The sequence below is a fragment of the Drosophila teissieri genome, chromosome X, assembly GCF_016746235.2.
Source record: "Drosophila teissieri strain GT53w chromosome X, Prin_Dtei_1.1, whole genome shotgun sequence".
Classification (NCBI taxonomy): Eukaryota; Metazoa; Arthropoda; class Insecta; order Diptera; family Drosophilidae; genus Drosophila; species Drosophila teissieri.
In genome coordinates, this window is record NC_053034.1 from 21000909 (window position 1) to 21020241 (window position 19333).

Sequence of the window (19333 nt, forward strand, 5' to 3'; positions counted from 1 at the left end):
TTCTCTTGTATATTGAGCGGCAGTTTTTGGCGCGTTGTTCTGTTAAGCAATTTGCTTTAATGACATCTGGAGATTCGCCGTTGACTGATGCTGTTGACTTATGCCCTTAACACACTTTTTCTTTTAGGCTTATATTTAAGTCTGATTCCGAACTTTCTTCTTCTCCCTCTACTATCTCTGTTACATCTGGTAATGTTAGATCTGTTTCTTCGAAGTCTTGATCAGAGTCTTCTGAAGATTCCCCAACTTCAAAAGTTATCGGGCTATCGAAATTTGTTTGAACTTACACCAAGATTATATCTGCGTTTTATAAGTAGAAAATTTTCTCGAAACCTATTGAGAAGTTTTGCTGCTTGTGTCAAATTCGTGTCAAATTGGCGTGCTTCATTAAAGCATTCTACCAATATGCGGGCATGTTTGTGGAAGGTGCCTTGTTGAATTTGCCCACTTTGGCTGAGATATTTGTACGACTTCTGTAATCTCGTTTTAGTCTCTTCAAGATTTGTTTAGTATAGTTTGTCAGTAAATTTATATCTTTCAAAGTGGCATAAATTAACGGTGTAACGGACTAATAGTATTGTTGTCGTCCCTGGATAGATATTATCAGTTATTTCTTTAATAGTAACATAAATTAATATTGACAAAACTGTAGCTTTTTCTACCTATAAGCAGTGAAATTGAGGGCTTCTTGGTGTATCGAGCCTGTTGATATAGGCTCCTTAGAAGTCCTTCACGCTTAAAAAAGGGCGAAATTGGCTCAATACTTGTTTCTTCTATTGCTTTTGGCATTTATTTTTTAAAGAACTTCTTTTTGTTTTTCTAAGTGTTGGGTTTTTTGTTTTTTTTCTAAATTTTATTTATGAACGTACAGAGTATTTATTTGAATATAGGGTATACCGATACCCTTTGTATTTTATTTTTATTTTTAGTTTGAAATTTATCTTTTTATAATTGTTGTACAACATTTTAGGGTGCCTTTATTATTTCTTTGTCTTAATATATATAAAAACATTTTCTTTTAAATTGTTTTATATATGTATATATATTTTCTGTTAAATTTTTAGTAAGTATTCTGGGCTATCATCTATTTTTTTTATATTATTACCCCTCATATTATATTTATATTTATATTTTAATGTATGTGTATATTTTTTGTTTATTTGTATTCTATTTGTTTTGTATACGAGTATAGTCCTATCTGAGGGGTCCTATCTTTGCATATCAAAAACAAAGCGGATACTCGATGCTGAAAAGTTAGTTTTATTTATACCTACATTAAACATTTAATTTCTATCAATGAAATGCGCTGCCTGGAAGAGGCTAACAATAAAATATCTTTTATACCTAATACCCTTCGTTTACCATTATTACAAAAAAAATATTTATATATACTGATCGTAGGAAAACAACATTGGCACGCGAATATATGCATATATAAAAATATAGAGAAAATACGGGAACTGTGTTTCGTCAAACTTACCCCACTGTAATCCTGAGCGATGAGATCTCGACACGTTGGAACCTGGGTGCATATACATATATACATATATGTATATTCGTGCACCAATAACATGTAGATTAATCAAAAACGTAATACACATAAAAAAAGTACACTAAGTAAATTACTTGAATCCCGCACTTGTTTTGGAAGTAACTGCAATTACCTTGTTTTTTTGTTTTGCCGGCTGTGGCACTAAACTGCTCATATATGTTAAGTGGACTCCGCCTTTCACGCTGTACGCTATTGAGGCTGCGGGATGCTGGATACAATCCTTTCCAGGGTATGGTGATGGTCCCGACGCCGCTGCACTGATCGCTTGTAGATCCTTACTAGTTTCAATAGTGCCAGCAACACTAACCTCACGGTGTTGAACTTAAGTGTATGTTGTACACCCAGTATCTCGTCTTTCTGGTTGATGACTTCCGCAGTGTTAATCACGTTGGCGGTGTCGTCGGATGCTTTGGACTCCTTGCCACCCATCTTGAGACTTCTTTTACATCTTTCAGCGCAGTCGGTAGGATTTTAGTTTTTTCTTTAGGAGCATTCGTTATGCAGGGGTTTGTTTTAGGATTGGGTCCCCGCTTCTCTCGATACATTACTCTTGACCGAATTTCTTGGCGTTTAAGACAATCTTCACTTAAGTATGATACCCGATAATAGAAACTCGAAGATGGAATCTCGAGAATTAAATTCCCGAGAATAGACTTTCCGAGAATTGAACTCCCGAGAATTGAATCTCGAGAATTGAACACTGAACACTGAACTGAACACTTTATCGGTGAGCTACGGTCTTGTTATACCGGCTTAGAGCTTTTTCTGAGCTACACCGGACATCGGTCTTCTATGCCAAGTGTTCCCACCTAGGAGTCATATTTCTAGATTTCCCATACTTTGGGAGTACCCCCTCGGTGAACTGTTCCCGTAACTGGAGTAGGTTTTTTTCTGCGACCTATTGCAGCCGCTAAACTGGTCATCGGCAACTCGTTTATTGTCGACTTGCGTTTTCGTTATCCCGTTCCGTCTGACTCAACGCGATGATAGTACCCCTTCCCCTGCTTTAGATTCTGGTTGTGAATCTTCAAAGTCTTATGATCTTACAAAAAGGGTGTACGTAACAGGCTCGAAGTGATCCATCACACTTGCTGACTGCGCTATCTGGGCTATTATGTATAAAAGTTTTTTTATTATTATTTGTAATATAGTTAAAGATGGATAAAAAGTTTTTTTTTTTTTCTTTTATTCGACATATGGTTCAATCGATCTGTCTTGCAGGGCTAGGAGGTACTCCTCCCGGCAAACTAAACCCATGGTAGGGTTGTACCTGTCTAAAAGACGCATGTCCTGCCTGAGCTTGTTGCTCAGGCGCCAGTCCTTCTCCTGAAGATAGGCGAGGTCCAGGCGGAGTCGGCGCAGGACCTCCTGGTACCGGGACAGTGTCTTTCGTTCTTCTTTCGTTTGTCTTTTCAGCCGATTTATTACGTTCCGTATAGGCCGGCGGGCATTCCTGGTTTGTCGTCGGGGTCCTGTCACCTCCAACTCCAACAGTTGGATTTGTAGTTCCTGGAGCTGGTCCTCTCCTTTATGGACGCTGTCCTGATAGCCTCCCACGCATTCTTGCGTGTTGCTCAATTGGGAGAGGATTTGCCTTAGTTGTGTCCGGACTAGCTGGGACTGATCGGCAGTCTCTTGGATCTGGGTCCTCAGGGACTCGGATGTTACGTTGCTCATGTTGTTTGTTTGCTTCTAATACCATGTTCCGTGCTCCGCCAGTTATATAGGGAGTATCTGGACACGGCTGCAAATTCTTAGGTGACATATAAGTCCTTTGCGTGGAACACTACGACACTTTTGCACTGAGCGTTACCCAGCGCACGCGATTTGGACCGAGCTTGGCATTACACCCTCCTGCCTTTTTACTTTGCCGGTAGTTTTTCCGATAGACAACTTCTCCAATTAAAAATTCTACTGGCTGGCTGCGGGTGTTATACGACTTTTCCGCTCTTCCATCCTGTCATGTCCTGTCAAGCCCCTGCACTACTTTATCGGAGCATTATATGCATCCTAACTTCCTCAGAACTGGGTAGACAGAGCCGTGGGTGATCAATCGCATTCCGAACATGGCATAGTATGATTCCACACCGATCGACTTATGAAAGCCACTGCGAAGGGTTCATTCAATTCGGCTGATTTGGGAATCCCGACTTCCTTGATTAGTTGCAATTGTAGCCGGAGAAGTTGTAGCACTGATCGATTTACCCTTTCAGCGGCATTGGCTTGTGGGGAACAGAGCCCGGTTCTTACATGTTGTATGTCATAGCGGTTCATTAGGTCAGCATTCTGGTATTCTGGTACCCCATACTGATGGAAGATGGACGTACTTACTTCAAGGAATTTGACCACTTCTATTGCAACTGCAGGTTTCATATGCTGTAACCAAACGAATTTCGAAAAATGGTCGAGGCATACAAAAGTAACTGAGTTCCCGGCTTTGTTCCGTAGATACGGTCCCATGAAGTACATAAAAAGCCTTTGTCCGGCTTGTTCAGTTACTCGCTGCTCTCCCATGGGTGGGCGATTATTCTTGATGGTGGTGTATACTTCACATGCCTTCACTATCTTTTGCACATCCATCACTAGCCAGTAGTAAAACTGTCGTAGTTTTGCCAAGTTTTGCATCCGTGTCCGTGATGCTTCCTTGGTACAGTGTCCTGTACACGTCGCTGATGAGGTCTTGGTACGGCCTGTGATCCTTGAATTCCTTGACTTTATTATTTCTTGGGCTCCATGGTCCATACTATTTTTTTTAAATTAAATTTTTGGTATGCAAAGCAGTGCAATGGAAACGACAATTTTTTTTCGATGTTGCACGCTTCCTTGTTCTGGGCTCTTCCTTCTATGATGATATTGTTTTCATCCTTCCTGTTTCAGCTGGAAGTCGCCGGTATTGGCATTTTGTATCAATATATTCAGTCACGAATTGAATGATTTATTGACCGTATTTAATATATAATAATAAAAAAACATATATAATCTAACAAACTGGTTTCTGATTCTGACGTCCTCTACGATCATACCACGGTTTTGAGCTTTAGAGTTTTGTTCTTATTTTTTGATTTAAGTCCCGGTTTGTTTATGTCTGCAGTCCCGAAATCTGTGCTGATAGGTTCCGATTTAGATTTTACTTGGTATTATTATTTGTTTTAAGTACTTTTAAATTGTTTTAATATTATCAGCCATTAAAATGCCTTTATAAATGCGTTTAATATTAATAATATAATCCTAAAGTGTGGGAACGTGCTGATATGTTCCGATTTAGGTTTTACTATAGTATTATTATTTGTTTTAAGTACTTTTTAATTTTAAATTGTTTTAATATTATCATCCATTAAAATATAAATGCGTTTAATATTAATAATATTAAATTGGTCAGCAACAGGAAAGTGATATTATTCAAATTAGCTTGTCATAGTTTTAAATATTCTGTTATTATTTAGTTTATATGCCTTTATGAAAGCATTTATTATTAACAATACAAAAAGTCTAGTAATCATATTTAAATTCATAGTTTATTGCTGCTAGACATGATCTGGACTAGCTGCACATCGTTGTGTGGTGACTTCCGGAGGGTTAATCTATGAATTTTTCAGACATACTCTGAATCCCTGGCTTGTGTAGCACTGGACTGGATCACGCGTCTGGTTTTTCGTATCAACCTCAACCTTTTGTGTTCCAGGTTGCTTCAAGGTGAGTATTTTTAGGTGGCTGTAGTCGATGATTGCGTTAGTTTCATCCTCATACATTTTCATGGGGCCTCCCGTAGCTGAGTATTCTTGTTCCTTGCTTGGAATCCCAGCTTGAGAAGCTCGCCAATGATCCACGGACAAGGAGTGGAATAATGGAGGTGACGGATGACAATGCGGAAGCCCCAATCAACCCTTTACCTGTGGGAGGGGCTGCCGCTCTCAACTAGGATATATTTAATTTTATTATAAGCGTTCATTACGTAAACATTAGAAGTCATCGTCCGTGATTTAACTTATGTTCTTTTTTATTATGTAGGTACGCTTTGCGTATACACATAATATTTTCACAAGGTGATTCTATGAAGTCTACTTTATGTACTCGCGAGAATATTTACTTTTATCCTACCGACTCCGCCAGTTTTGTTTTTGCTTCGGAAATATAATAAAAGAAAACGATTTTTTTATTTTAGCGTATTTTAGCGGAGTTTTATTGGTAAAGATCTTTTAAGTTAGAATGTGACCTCATGAATAGGTTTTCAGGCAGAATCTTTTGTTAAATTAATTTGGATTGGTTAAAGCCTTTATGCTAACGAATGGGTTTGCAGGATGATGGCAGGTGCCAAATTGGCCACGCTGCTATATCCAAGTACTGAACTCCATTAGGAGAAAGGCAAACAAGAGAAATAGTAAGCCATGCCGCGTACCCGCGTATAGTCACTGGGACGAATAGATCTGAGCTAAACTCGACACGTATGCGATATACTACACCTAAGTTATCGGATCTAGTATTGAACTTTCAAGCGAGGGTAGCAGCTAATAGAGTTAACATCGAACCTTGAATAGTTTTCATGGAAATCAAGCTACGTAAACGCCTTTTATCAACTATGTCACTCACAGCCTTTTCGGAAAATATGGCTGAAACTGATGCAATAGGCAACATGAGTCTCTCGAACATATTATACAACCCAAAAGCTCGTGCTGTAGCGAGTGCCTCGTTGGGTATTGTTATTTCTTCTTTCATAAACCTATATGCAATCGTATCAGACGCTCCTGAAGACCTCCTCATAATTACTGAACTACCATATCCGTATAAATGCCATATGACTGCTGTAGGAATTCTAAAGAGTTCTATTCTATAGAGTTCAAAAGCCGTTTCTCCCTTTGACAGCAAAACGTAATTGGTTCGTTTAAAAGTGCGATACTCACCAGAAAATGTATCCCCAATATTAAATAAAGTATTAGCTCGATAATGTAAACCCATGTGAGTATACATAGTAGAATCAACCTCCGCCAACTTCATTTTAATATTACCTAAGAAATCAATCGTCAATACTACATTAGGTTTAGATCGACTCGACTCCGTGGTTGCGCGTAACTTTATAACAATGGCTTTAAATTTATATATAAAGTTCTCAACGCTACTAGAAAATGTCGTCGAATCACCATCTTCAGCATACATAAATAATATAATGTATAATGTTTAGGATTAGATGGTAGCCTGGGGAAGTCAGCATTTTGAGCTTTAGTATCAGAAACATTTTCACCTATTGGCTTCATCGCTTGCATTAAGCCTGCAATCGTTGGAACACCCAAAGTGCTTAAATCGCCAAATAAAGGTGGATACACTGATGCTAAATTATGTGATCTATTATCATACCGAGATTCTCTATAATTAAGACCGCTCTGCAGGACACAAAAACTTAAAACATTCGAATAGTGTGTCCTGAATTGAACCCTTAACTCTAAAGGTGACTTGAAATAAAAAGATTTCCATGAACATTACTACTAAATGCACTCTCGAGGTTAGGTATTGTGAAATAAATGGAACTCCGTGGACCTTTTATTTTATTTCTTGGATTTATTTTGGGAGCAGCAATGGTGCCGCTTCCCATGTCAAAATGGATCTGAGTTTTACATTATTCCTTAGGTTCTAATTAAGCCTAGGTCTCCTAGCTGCGCTGCCCACAGTTGGTCAGCAGAGGGACGGTTATGTATATATCTTATATATTATATATATATGCTGTCTTTAAGCTGGAGTGCAATGGTATATGTATGCACTTGAGTTCGATCGGGCGGTCGGCGTATGCAACAGAATGCTTACATTTGCTCTTTCTTGGTGCACGCTGATCGACTCATATTTCGGCCACTTAGGCTAAAGACCGGAGCTCTGTTTATGTAAGCAGTGCAACAAACTCGATACAGTAGATATTCAATATATGTGCATACTACAATTGTTGTCCTAACTTCAACGGTACAAATCTTAACTCTCTCCTCTGAAAAATCATATAGAGCGCGTGACTCTGTTGTTGTTGTAGAACCCTCACCTGTTGTAGATGGACCCATTGATTAAAAGTTAAAAAGTTTTGTATGCCTGCAGTCAACGGTTAAGACATTTACAAGGAGTTTAAATGTTTGTGTCGTATTGATTTGAATAACTCCTATAGTTGGCTTTGATTTAAGGTTATTCACTAATAGGTATCTCGGGATACACTCTGATTGGCTGATTTTGATGTCTTGGCTATTTGAGTATACGTCACTTATACGTATTGTTTATATTTATGTATTGCCACTCTAAAGTTATGAAAAAGAAAACATTAGCCTATCTTCATGTACTGTTTGTGTTTCATCTTCTATATTTGATACTGATATCTTTCTTTTGTCTTCTATTTTCTCTACCTTATATGGTTCTGTGTATATAAAGTCTAGCTTATGTCCTGTTTAATTTTATAATAAAACTTGGTCTCTACTACTGGTCTCTACTTTTGTCATTTTTGTTTTGCTTTGTGCTTTTCTAAGATTATTCTAGCTCTTTTCTTCTAGTCTCAATCTATTATATCAATCTATCAAGTATATTATATCTATTATATCTACGTTATTAAAATGCTTAGGTAAATTTCCTGAACTACTTCATATGGGGAATAGTCTGTTGCCATAAAAGTGGTAGTGTGGCATCCCTCCACTGTTCTACTGTCCTAAGTTTTACAAAACTCTTTCATTAGTGTATTTTTTATTCTTTTCCCATGTCCGTAATGAACGTCTTTATGGGACCGCACTTCAGAATAAAATCTTCAAGTATAGCGTTTGCTACTGTTTTTGCAGTTTTATTCATTATCGGTATTGCTACAAGGTATTTGGTTACATCGCAGATTTAGGTGCCTGCATATAAATTTCCTTGTTCTGTCTTCTTTTACGTTTAACCTTTACTATAAATAAATACTATAAATAAATTGACACCTTTATTTATATCTCGTGTTATAATCCTTTATTAAGTCTGTCCGTATGAAGGCTGTGATCTATAGCTGTGAACTATAAAAGTTAGTATAATTAAAATCAAAAGTCATATTCGTTTTTAGATTTATAGTAACAATTGTTTTTTCAGATTGGAGATTTAAGGAACAAATAGAACATTCAAACAAATTTAACAGGATAAGGGTAATTCAATATTAATTTCCTAACTGATATCTCCATGCTTATGTTTTCTCTGAGTCCTCTACGTTTCCAAAACATTAATCCATGTTCTTGCTTTGCATCCGTTATTGTTCCCACGTGCTGCGAATTATGATAGATACTTCGAGCAACAGTACGGGTATTCCTAGTGTCAATAGGATGACTCCCATGTATTTCAATGCTGATGTTATATCTCCATTTGGCCTTGCATACACGACGATGGCGGTGATGGGTTTATCAGCTTGGATGGGTTTATCAGTCTGGATGGGTTCATCAGCTTGGATGGGTTCATCAGCCTGGATGGGTTCATCAGCCTGGATGGGTTCATCCGCCTGGATGGGTTCATCAGCTTGGATGTGTTCATCAGCCTGGATGGGTTCATCAGCCTGGATGGGTTCTTCATCACCCAAGGTGTTATGTGTATCTGTTTCTATTCCGAAAAACAGATCTGTGTGTTTGTACGATAGCTCATTCTCAATTGCAGGCTCAGGGATTTCAAAGCCAATTTCGAAGGGACGCCGCGTGTCCAATAAAAAACTTGTAATCAATGCTCGAGTATCTTCGCGCACCGTCCCGAAGAGCCACATAATAAAGTACAATATACCGGTAAACAACATATGTTTATAATTCGATTGGACGCAGTTTTTAGAAGAAGCAAAGTTGACAGGAAAATCGTTGAAAAATGATTTTATGCCTAACAAATAAATACATTATCTATCATTCATTTATTCGGTACTCTTTTTCAAGACGCAGCCTAAGAATTCTACCTGAAGAAGTGAGCTTCTTCAAGGTTGACCTGGACTTGGTTATTTCCTTGCGTTTTCGAGGACAACCAGTGGCTTTCATAATCTTCGCTGAAGGCGATTATGTCGTCGATGTACACGTAGCATATTTTGCCAATGTGTTCTCTCATCACATCGTTGATCATTCTTCGAATTTTTTTAACAACAAGGTAGTCAAAAGGAACTCGTAATTTTCGTTTAGCATAGAAAATGCTTTAAGCGTTTTAGATTCTTAATATTTAGAGCCTGTAGAGATTTTTGGGTTAATATTTGGAGTATTTATGGTATTTATTGTATTCCTGGTTTTAATGCAGTTGTTTTTTTGTTTGCAAATTCCTTCTTTAAATATTTTTGTATTAACTTGTAGAGTAGACTTGTAGAGAAAAGAGTATATTAGATTCGTTGAAAAGTATTAAACAGGAAGAAGAAAGCGTTTCAGACCCTATATATGTATATATAGTGACATATTCACTTATTTAGTACTGTTCGAAGATAAAAGAATATGCAGAGTGTGCACGCAATGTGATCAATCCACATCCGGAGCAACAAATGACGCTCTCCGTAAGCGGCACTCTAAGTCTTATGCCAAGAGGATGATCTTGCTCCCGAAATAACGTAAACAAAAGGGCAGCACAAGTAAGATTTTTGACACAAGAATTTAGTCTTAAGCCGAGATCTAAGAAATAAAGACGTGAAACCCGTTTCTCCAAGTTTTTATACCCGTTACTCATAGAGTAAAAGGGTATACTACATTCGTTGAAAAGTATGAAACAGGCAGAAGGAAGCGTTTCCGACCATTTTCACACGTCGCACGCTGAATACACTAATGACAATTATTCTAATATAAAAATATATTTGAAAATTATTATGCATTATTATGTACATAGATTGTGCTATTATTAATTCTATGTTGAATTTGAATAATTGTTATGTTAAGGCAATGCAATTAAAAAAAAATAATATAGATTTAAAGTCTAAGAACTTCTAAAATGAAGGGCATATTTTGTCATTTTTACAATGCATGTGCATACGTGTGCACCAATACAGTGGTCAGCTGTCGCTGTATGCGTACAAGAGAGCTGCTGGCTCTATTTCTCTCCGTTCTCTGGCTTTTCGAGAGAGCCTGCAGCCAGCTCTAGAGCCAGCACAAAAAAATCGTGTGCAAAAAAATCGTATGGCACTACGCATCTTGTTATTCTAATGTCTTTGCACTTACTGTACTAAGTGCCTTTCACTCACACTTATAAGGCCTAGAACATACTTCTTTGTACAATAAATATTATAGATGTTAATAATGTTTCCATTTCTATAACCTTTCCCAGCAATTGTTCAACTAATTGTTACTTTTTTTAAAGTTGTATTAGGGTGTAACCAATTTTCTAGCGGTAGCAAAATAATTAATGTGGCCAAGACCACACTAACAATTAATTAAATAAACATTTTTCGTTATATATTTGTAGAAATTTTGGCAGTGTATGCTCACTTGTCATTGTGACAGTTTTTTGATATTTTGGATTTATTTTGAACTCAGTAGGTTAGTAATCTATCATCTAAGAGTAATTTAACATAAAATTATTTTACTGTGCCGGCAAGCTCCAGATCTATTTAAAGTAAACTGCGAATTTATGGAATTCAATGGGCACAGGACGTCTCACTTGGCTCTCCGTTATCATCTCTATACATCATACAATCAAAGCAAATTCATGAAATGTATGGCTCCGTTGTATTGCCGCGATGTATAAACCCTTCCAAGGAACCGCAAGGATTTTAATGGAGGCCCAACCTATTTCCGGTAGATCTGAGTCTGTTCATGGCAGTAACACCGCCCGGTCTCCCCCTAAGGTAAGTCCTTTTCAACTTTTATCATACTCAACTTGTTTTATAGGTAAATATTGCTAATTAATAATGAATATCAATAAAAGCTAGAGTTCCGCGTCATGGAGAAACGGTTCCAGTTTTGGTTTTGTGCTTTGCTATTGGATCGTCTATCCGTTACAGCGAACCACTTTTATTATTTAACGTAACTTGGTTTATATACTTTTCACTGAAATGGCATTAGACCATATTTAGGATATTGGGAGCGATCCAATGCGATAGGCGACTCTTGCTACTTGTCGTTGTGGTCCAGGAGTCCCGAGGGGAAAGGATCTTCCTTTAACTACCAGCCGTTTGGTCTGGGTAGAATAATAGGTAACCGGTCGGAGTTAGTATCTCAGAGTTTTTGCGACTGGCAGCGCACACGCAAATGCTTTGCTTGCCGTCTGCCGTTTGATTTCCACCAAAATGGCAATATTCTTCATAAAGGTGGCAAATTGTTCAATTACACCTTCCACGGTGCTTGGGCTTCCCTAATTGTCCAGGAAGCGTTCATGGGACCCCGAGTAAAATTAAATAAGTTATTGAAATGAGCGTTTTTAAACTCCCTATTAAATTCAGCGTCTGGTGTTATGGTCCTTTCCCCGCCCTTCTGTCTTTGCTCGGACTAGCAAATCGTGTCACTCTCATAAGTAATCGGTTGTCTTTTCTTCAGAAAAGCTAAAGCAATATTTATATCTTTTATTCTGGAGTAAAGTCCAATGGAGACTGTTCACGCCAGAAGGGCGCAAACAGTTGAGCGGCAGTGTAAGCGGCCAATGCTTGTACTCAAAGCTCCTCCACGGCTCGCAATCCATTCTGGATCCATTGGTGGGGGCTGAGGTTCATTTCCGTTGTTACCTGGAGCACCTGCATTTCCTGCTTCATAACCAGTACTTCCCTGATAAGCATAACTAGTGGCTACCTTGTAATCAATCTGAGACCGCGGTCCAAGTAGATTAGTGGCCTGAGTCATTGATGTGGACACGTCCATCTCCAGAGCTCTCGCAGCGTTAATTAAGTCCTCGGTCAAAGGAATAGTCTGTAGTTCCGGTTGTGAGTCATCATCTACTGTAGATATAAGGGGAAGTTGGGCTTGAGCTGCTGACCGACGAAGGGCACTCATAACAAGCTTGTAAGCTTTATCCTTGGTAGTATGTGCTTTTGAGACGAGCCAGGACTCTAAATCTCCCTCAGATAATGAGTGTTCAGATACTGTATTCTCCCCTCCAGTCTGGCCTCCCTCTGTGACAGCCCAGGTGTGATCGGATTGCAATGTGGCGGTGTAGCCATACAGTGTCAATAAGCTCTTCACAGATAGAGCATCCTCACCAGCCTGTGCGGCCATCCCATTTATGGAAGCTACAAATTTGTCCAAGTAAGCCTTACCCCTTGTTGAGGTGGCATCTGGTGTTCCTCGGTATTGAGTTTTACGACCTCTGCCCGCTGCAGCATTGATGTGGCCGAGACAGAGACCAATATAAGCCAGATCCGGGTACTGTGACATGGCAATGGGAGGGGCAGTCAGAGACAACCATGGGTTGACAATCAGAGCCAACGCTAGTTGTATAGTTGCTCTCACTTGACCCACTCCAAAGTTGTGGGCGAGCACAGTGTAAGTTGCAATATTACTTATAGCAACAGATTCTGCCAAGCCTATCAGTGCACTCACATTAGCTGCTCTTGCTTGCTCTAATATCCACATAATTGATGATAATTTAGCACCATTAGCAACAGTGTAGTTGTATACCAATGTCTTGTAGGCCAATTACATCTCACCTGCAGGTATAGGGAATGTGGTAGCATAAGCAACCAGGGTGTCAACCTGTATCCATTCCTCATCAGCTATTCCGGGTACTTCAGATCCCAACCTCTCCTTGCGAGAGTTGACCCATTGATCTGTGAATGAGGACTTCGCTAATGTGGCACAAACAGTGAATAATGCAGAGGTTAGAATTCGAGCCGGTCTCTGTCTCTTACTGGCTAGCTGGGAGAAGAATGTGGCCATTTGGTTTACTCCAGTAGACTGCCAGGCTGCTGCTAGGTTTGCATTCGGGGTCCATGACCCGTCTTCAGTTAGGTTGGTCATCTCAGCCTGTGAGATGATGACAATGCTGTTATGAAGTATTCCTGCCGGATTGTCTCTCTCCAGGCGAAGCAAAATTGCCGGCTTATTCTCCTATAGGTGCCATGGTAATCCCCAGATTCCTTGCGCAATACACGTAGCAATAGACCAATTACCTGCAGCTAACCATTCTCTGGCCTTCTTTGCCACCTCCGCTAGTTGTTGCCGAGTTGGGGGTTTGTTTCTTAAGGTATCAGTCATTGTAGCTCGAGCCCTAAGGATGTGGTCAGGTGTGAATGTACCTGAATCCACATTCCTGAAGCAAGACAATGCTGCCATGATGTACATGTTACGTCGCTCAGCCTCTAGTCCCCTAAGTTCAGGGTGAGCCATAGCCCAGTGCTCAATGGCTAACGACATTGCCCTGGAGGACATCCAACCTACGCATTCGATCGTCCCTTCATTGGGTATTCCACAGGATGCGATCAGAGGTATATTAATGATGTCATTAATGTTGGCACCTGAGTCACGTAATCCCATAACAATCAGTGGAGACTGATTCACAAGGATTCCTTTCCGAGCTAACACCCTGCGCTTAGCCATAGCGGCTTGCATACGAGCATTGGATTGAGTTCATACTGATTAGTTTGGTTTGTTGATGTGGGTAGGGATGAGATAATACCGCTCCACATGCTTGTTTACTAGCATCTGTGGTTATGCAAAATTGTTTGCTAAAATCTGGGTACTGAAGAAGTGTTGGTTTCATTAATTCCCTTTTGAGATATTCGAATGCATCATTGCATTCGCTTGTCCATTCAAATGGAACATTCTTTTTACAAAGCCTCGTTAAGTGGCGTGATTTCTCAGAAATGTTCTTAATAAATCTTCTGTAATAATTGCAAAATGCGACGAATCGTCTAGCTTCGTCTGCATTTACTGGTTGTGGGTAGTTTTTAATTACCTCATATTTTATTTCTTCGACTATGACCCCTTTGATCATCGCAAGAACTGTTGCCAGGTCCTTCCTTGAACAAACATGGAAAGGTGACCTTTTTAATTTAAATATTGTTATGTAATGGAAAAGAGGCATTGGTTCTCGCGATATCAGGAATAATACTCTTCTCACGAAGTTCGGGTCTTTCTTTTCTAGTTTTCTAATTATATGCTGGATATGTTTACCCATTATTTTCTTTATTGGGGACTCTCACAGCTGTCGTAATCTATGGAATTTATAAAATGTACCTAAACGTCTGGGTTTGTGACGTTTTCAAAATGCCGTGCGACGTCTTCGTCGAGGCGAGCTATTTCTTGCAGTTCTTCTGCGTTTATAGTAAGCCGCAGTAAATCTAACAATTATTCTATTAATCTATTAATTATTTGGCGGAATATATCCTTTCACATGGCGACCGTGACAGGACAACAACAAAAAGTGTGAAAGGATATATTCCGCCAAATAATTAATTCACATACAAAAGCCTACAATAGCTTTTTGGTGGAGCATAGCTCCATATATTTATTCTTTACTTTCTTTGTTACACTTCTTCCGATTGACTCCACTTTAAAACTGACTTAGCGTGGCCAGCAGGCCGATCGCGCGTGACAGCAAAAGTGCTGACACTAGCAAAATCTACAAATATGTATATATGAAGTTCATACTCGACAACCAATGGGTGTCAAGTGCGTCCCCTAAAGGCGTACATTGCTGAACTTGCATATTTAGGTGATATGCTTCTGGAACTTTCAAAAGGAAGCAAAACGGACAAACTGTGCGATGTCATTAAGGATACACTCAAAGAGTGTGCTACAGTGAAGACCATAAAGCAATTAGTCAAACTGGAAATAAGAGATATCGACAGCATCACACAAGAGGATGAAATAATCTCAGCAATAAGAGAAGGAATAGGCGATACAAGCCAAGAAATTGTAATACACCTGACAGGAGTAAATAGGTCAGAACAAAGGCGAGCCTTTGTTACACTACCTATGAGGGACGCGTCAAAGATATTGGCGGAGCAGAGAATAAAAATAGGATGGACCCGCTGCCGGGTTAACCGGTGTCTTGACATAAAGAGATGCTTTAAGTGTTTCGGGGTCGGACATGTGCAAAATAACTGCAACGGACCGGATAGGAGAGACCTCTGCATCAGATGTGGTGAAAGCGGACATAAAATGAAGACTTGCACAAAGGCACCCAGATGTTGTATCTGTGCATCGGAGAACAGGAGCGACGTTGGACACCTCCCTGGGACAGCGAACTGCTCTAGCGTAGCCAGAAAAGGAAAGCCATGAAGATTCTTCAAGCTAATATGCATAGAAGCAGAACGGCAAATGACCTGCTGCACCAAGTTGTGCTAGAAAACCAAATCGACGTGGTTATCATTTCTGAACAATATAAGAGACGGGAGGAAGGGGTTTGGCTAGAAGACGATACAAAGGCGGCGGCAATATGGATCCCCGACCCTACTACGGTTCCACACAGAAACGACAAAAGAGGAAGATGCCATGTCCTAACACAAATCAGAAACTGGACGATAGCTAGCTGCTACTTGACCCCAAGTGACGATATTCAGACTTTCCAGACGAAACTTGAAGGTATTGAAGACAACGCAAGGCAAATAAGAGGCGACCTTATAATAGCAGGTGACTTTAACTCAAGAGCAATAGAATGGGGTATGCCGTCAACCGACTCTCGAGGCCGTAGAGTTCTCAATATGGCAGCAAGAATCGGAATACTCACTGCAAGTGTAGGAGCAACAGCACCATTCAATCGACTAGGGAACGAGGGTACAATCCCTGACATAACACTAGTGTCAGAAAACGGCGCACACAAAATCTCAGACTGGACACTTGACACCTACAACGGAAGTGACCATAACTATATAACGTTTAACATAGCAGAAAACGCGGTAACTACAGTAGCACCGAAGAGAAAAGGGTGGAATGTTAAGCGGTTGGACAAAGCACGGCTGATACTAGAGATCGACGCAAGACAAAACCGACAGAGTGGCGGAGACATAGTCAACCAGAACATGGCAACGATCAAACAAGCGTGCAACGCTGCAATGCCAAAAATGGGCAACCCTCGAAGACAAGGCCAAGAAGTGTACTGGTGGACAGATGAGATAAAAACTCTCAGAGAAACGTGCATCAAAAACAGACGCCGCCTTTCTAGAGCTAGACGGAGAGGACAGTTTACAGAACAGGAAAGTCAGTTTAAGAAATCCAAGAAGGACTTGACCACTGCCATTTGGAAAAGTAAAACGGAGAAATGGAAAAGCCTCTGCAACGACGTCAATACTGACCCATAGGGTATGGGGTATAAAATTGTGATGAAGAAGCTTAAAACAAGAAGAACAACACCGGACCTGGAGGAAGGACAAATGGACCACATAGTTAAAGCACTATTCCCCGACCACACCAATAGCAGATGACTATCAGTAGCAATCGAAAGAGGGGGTGGCCTTTCCCCGAGGCAGCATGGCTTTAGACCTGGCAGGTCGACTATTGGAGCAATACAAGAAGCCAAGCCCTCAGCAGCCAACAAGGCAACCACTTCTTCAGACCGGTAGTACTTTTAGCAACTCCCGACGTGAAAAACGCATTCAATAGTGTTCAATGGGGAAACATAATTGATGCTTTGAAAAGACGATTCCAAATTTCAGGATACCTAATGCGGATAATACAAAACTATCTTGACAACAGACGGCTACTGTACCAAACAAATGCAGGAGAGAAATGTATAGACATAACTTCAGGAGCAGCTCAAGGATCAATACTTGGACCGGAGCTATGGAACATTAGCTACGACGAAATCTTTCATCTAGAAATGCCGGACGACACGTTTTTAGTGGGCTACGCAGACGACATAGTCGCTGTCATTACAGCTCGAAATACGGAGTACGCACAGCGCAAGTTGACACAAGTAATGACGAGAGTAAAAAGGTGGTTGAACTCACACGATCTGAAACTGGCTGACGAAAAAACCGAGCTCCTGCTAGTTACCAGAAAACGGATCCCATTAGAAATAGATATGAGAGTTGGGGAACACGTAATAAGGCCGCGGAAGGATATAAAGTACCTAGGAGTTAGACTGGACTCAAAACTGACATTTAGCTCACACATACAAGAGACGAGGAAACGTGCAACCGCGACGACTAAGTCGCTTAGCAGACTTATGGCAAACGTAGGCGGCCCTCTACAATCAAGGCGGAAACTCTTGATGGAGGTGAGTAACGCAATCATGCTGTACGGATGTGAGGTCTGGGCTGGCACCCTGGAGACCGCCTGCAGGTCAAAACCATTACTGGAGGTGCAAAGAACCATGGCCCTACGAATCGCGAGCGCGTATCGAATGGTATCCGGCCCTGCTGCATCAGTAACCGGAGGCGCGATACCAATCAATCTAGTAGCCAAAGAGAGAAAACGGATCTATGAGATAAGACAGGCGGGAGAGACGACGAGAGCGTTAATCGCACGAAGCAGAGATGAAACACTTCAACAATGGCAAGAAGCTGGACAGCTAGACTGATACCAAACCTGGTAGCATGGACTGCAAGGGCGCACGGAGAAGTGAACTACTACATTACCCAGATGTTAACAGGACACGGTTACTTTGGTGCGTTCCTACATTCTATAGGAAAAAGAAATGACGCCAGATGCGTATATGGAGATGCGGAGATGGACAAGTTGAGCACACCATTTTCCAGTGCGGAAAGTTGGGATCGGCACGTAGATGCCTGGAGGAACTTGTTGGAGCAATAACCCCAGAAAATATTGTTACAAAAATGATAGACAGCGAATCAGCCTGGAAACATATCGCAGAATTTGTAGAGCCCATTCTCAGAGCTAAAAAGCCTGATTTGGACGAAACAACTGGGTAATCTGGACGCAGAAAAAAGATGAGAGCGCATAGCCCTTAACTGGCACCACTTCGAAGTAATGGCGAAAGCTTTTCCGGGGTGGAAAAACGGCCAAAGGCGAGGGATGGTTTAGTGGGTGCAAGCCCCACATACCTTTTTTGCGACGGCAAACGGGAGATGCGTGAGGCATAATAAAAGTTTTCTTCTTTATATTATGAATGTCTATTTTAAACCCCACGTACCAGTTAAGGGTTAATGAACACACTTACGCTTAAGTGCCTTTCACTCACACTTATTGCTGTTATACAATAAGGCCTAACTGAGAACTTACTTCTTTGTACAATAAATATTATAGATGTTAATAATGTTTCCATTTCTATAACTTTTTCCCAGAAATTGTTCAACTAATTGTTACTTTTTTTTTATTTTCTATTAGGGTGTAAACAATTTTCTAGCGGTAGCAAAATAATGTGGCCAAGACCAGTGTATGCTCACTTGTCATCGTGACAGTTTTTGGATATTTTGGATTTATTTTGAACTCAGCAGGTTAGTAATCTATAATCTAAGGGTAATTTTACATAAAATTATTTTACTGTGCCGGCAAGCTCCAGATCTATTTAAAGTAAACTGCGAATTTATGGAATTCAATGGGCATAGGACGTCTCACTTGGCTCTCCGTTATCATCTCTATACATCATACAATCAAAGCAAATTCATGAAATGTATGGCTCCGTTGTATTGCCGCGATGTATAAACCCTTCCAAGGAACCGCAAGGATTTTAATGGAGGCCCAACCTATTTCCGGTAGATCTGAGTCTGTTCATGGCAGTAACACCGCCCGGTCTCCCCCTAAGGTAAGTCCTTTTCAACTTTTATCATACTCAACTTGTTTTATAGGTAAATATTGCTAATTAATAATGAATATCAATAAAAGCTAGAGTTCCGCGTCATGGGGAAACGGTTCCAGTTTTGGTTTTGTGCTTTGCTATTGGGTCGTCTATCCGTTACAGCGAACCACTTTTATTATTTAACGTAACTTGGTTTATATACTTTTCACTGAAATGGCATTAGACCATATTTAG

General features: G+C 40.2%; 1 long non-coding RNA gene across 2 annotated transcripts; it reads left to right on the top strand.

Moving 5' to 3' along the window:
- Positions 1-11029: 11029 nt before the first annotated feature.
- Positions 11030-19099, top strand: LOC122624637. 2 transcript variants are annotated; one of them, XR_006326497.1, is made up of 3 exons: positions 11030-11315; positions 18688-18797; positions 18857-19099. It is a non-coding gene; the product is annotated as an uncharacterized LOC122624637 (long non-coding RNA). The 2 variants fall into 2 exon arrangements; XR_006326498.1 differs by having other exon boundaries at positions 18863-19099.
- Positions 19100-19333: the final 234 nt, after the last annotated feature.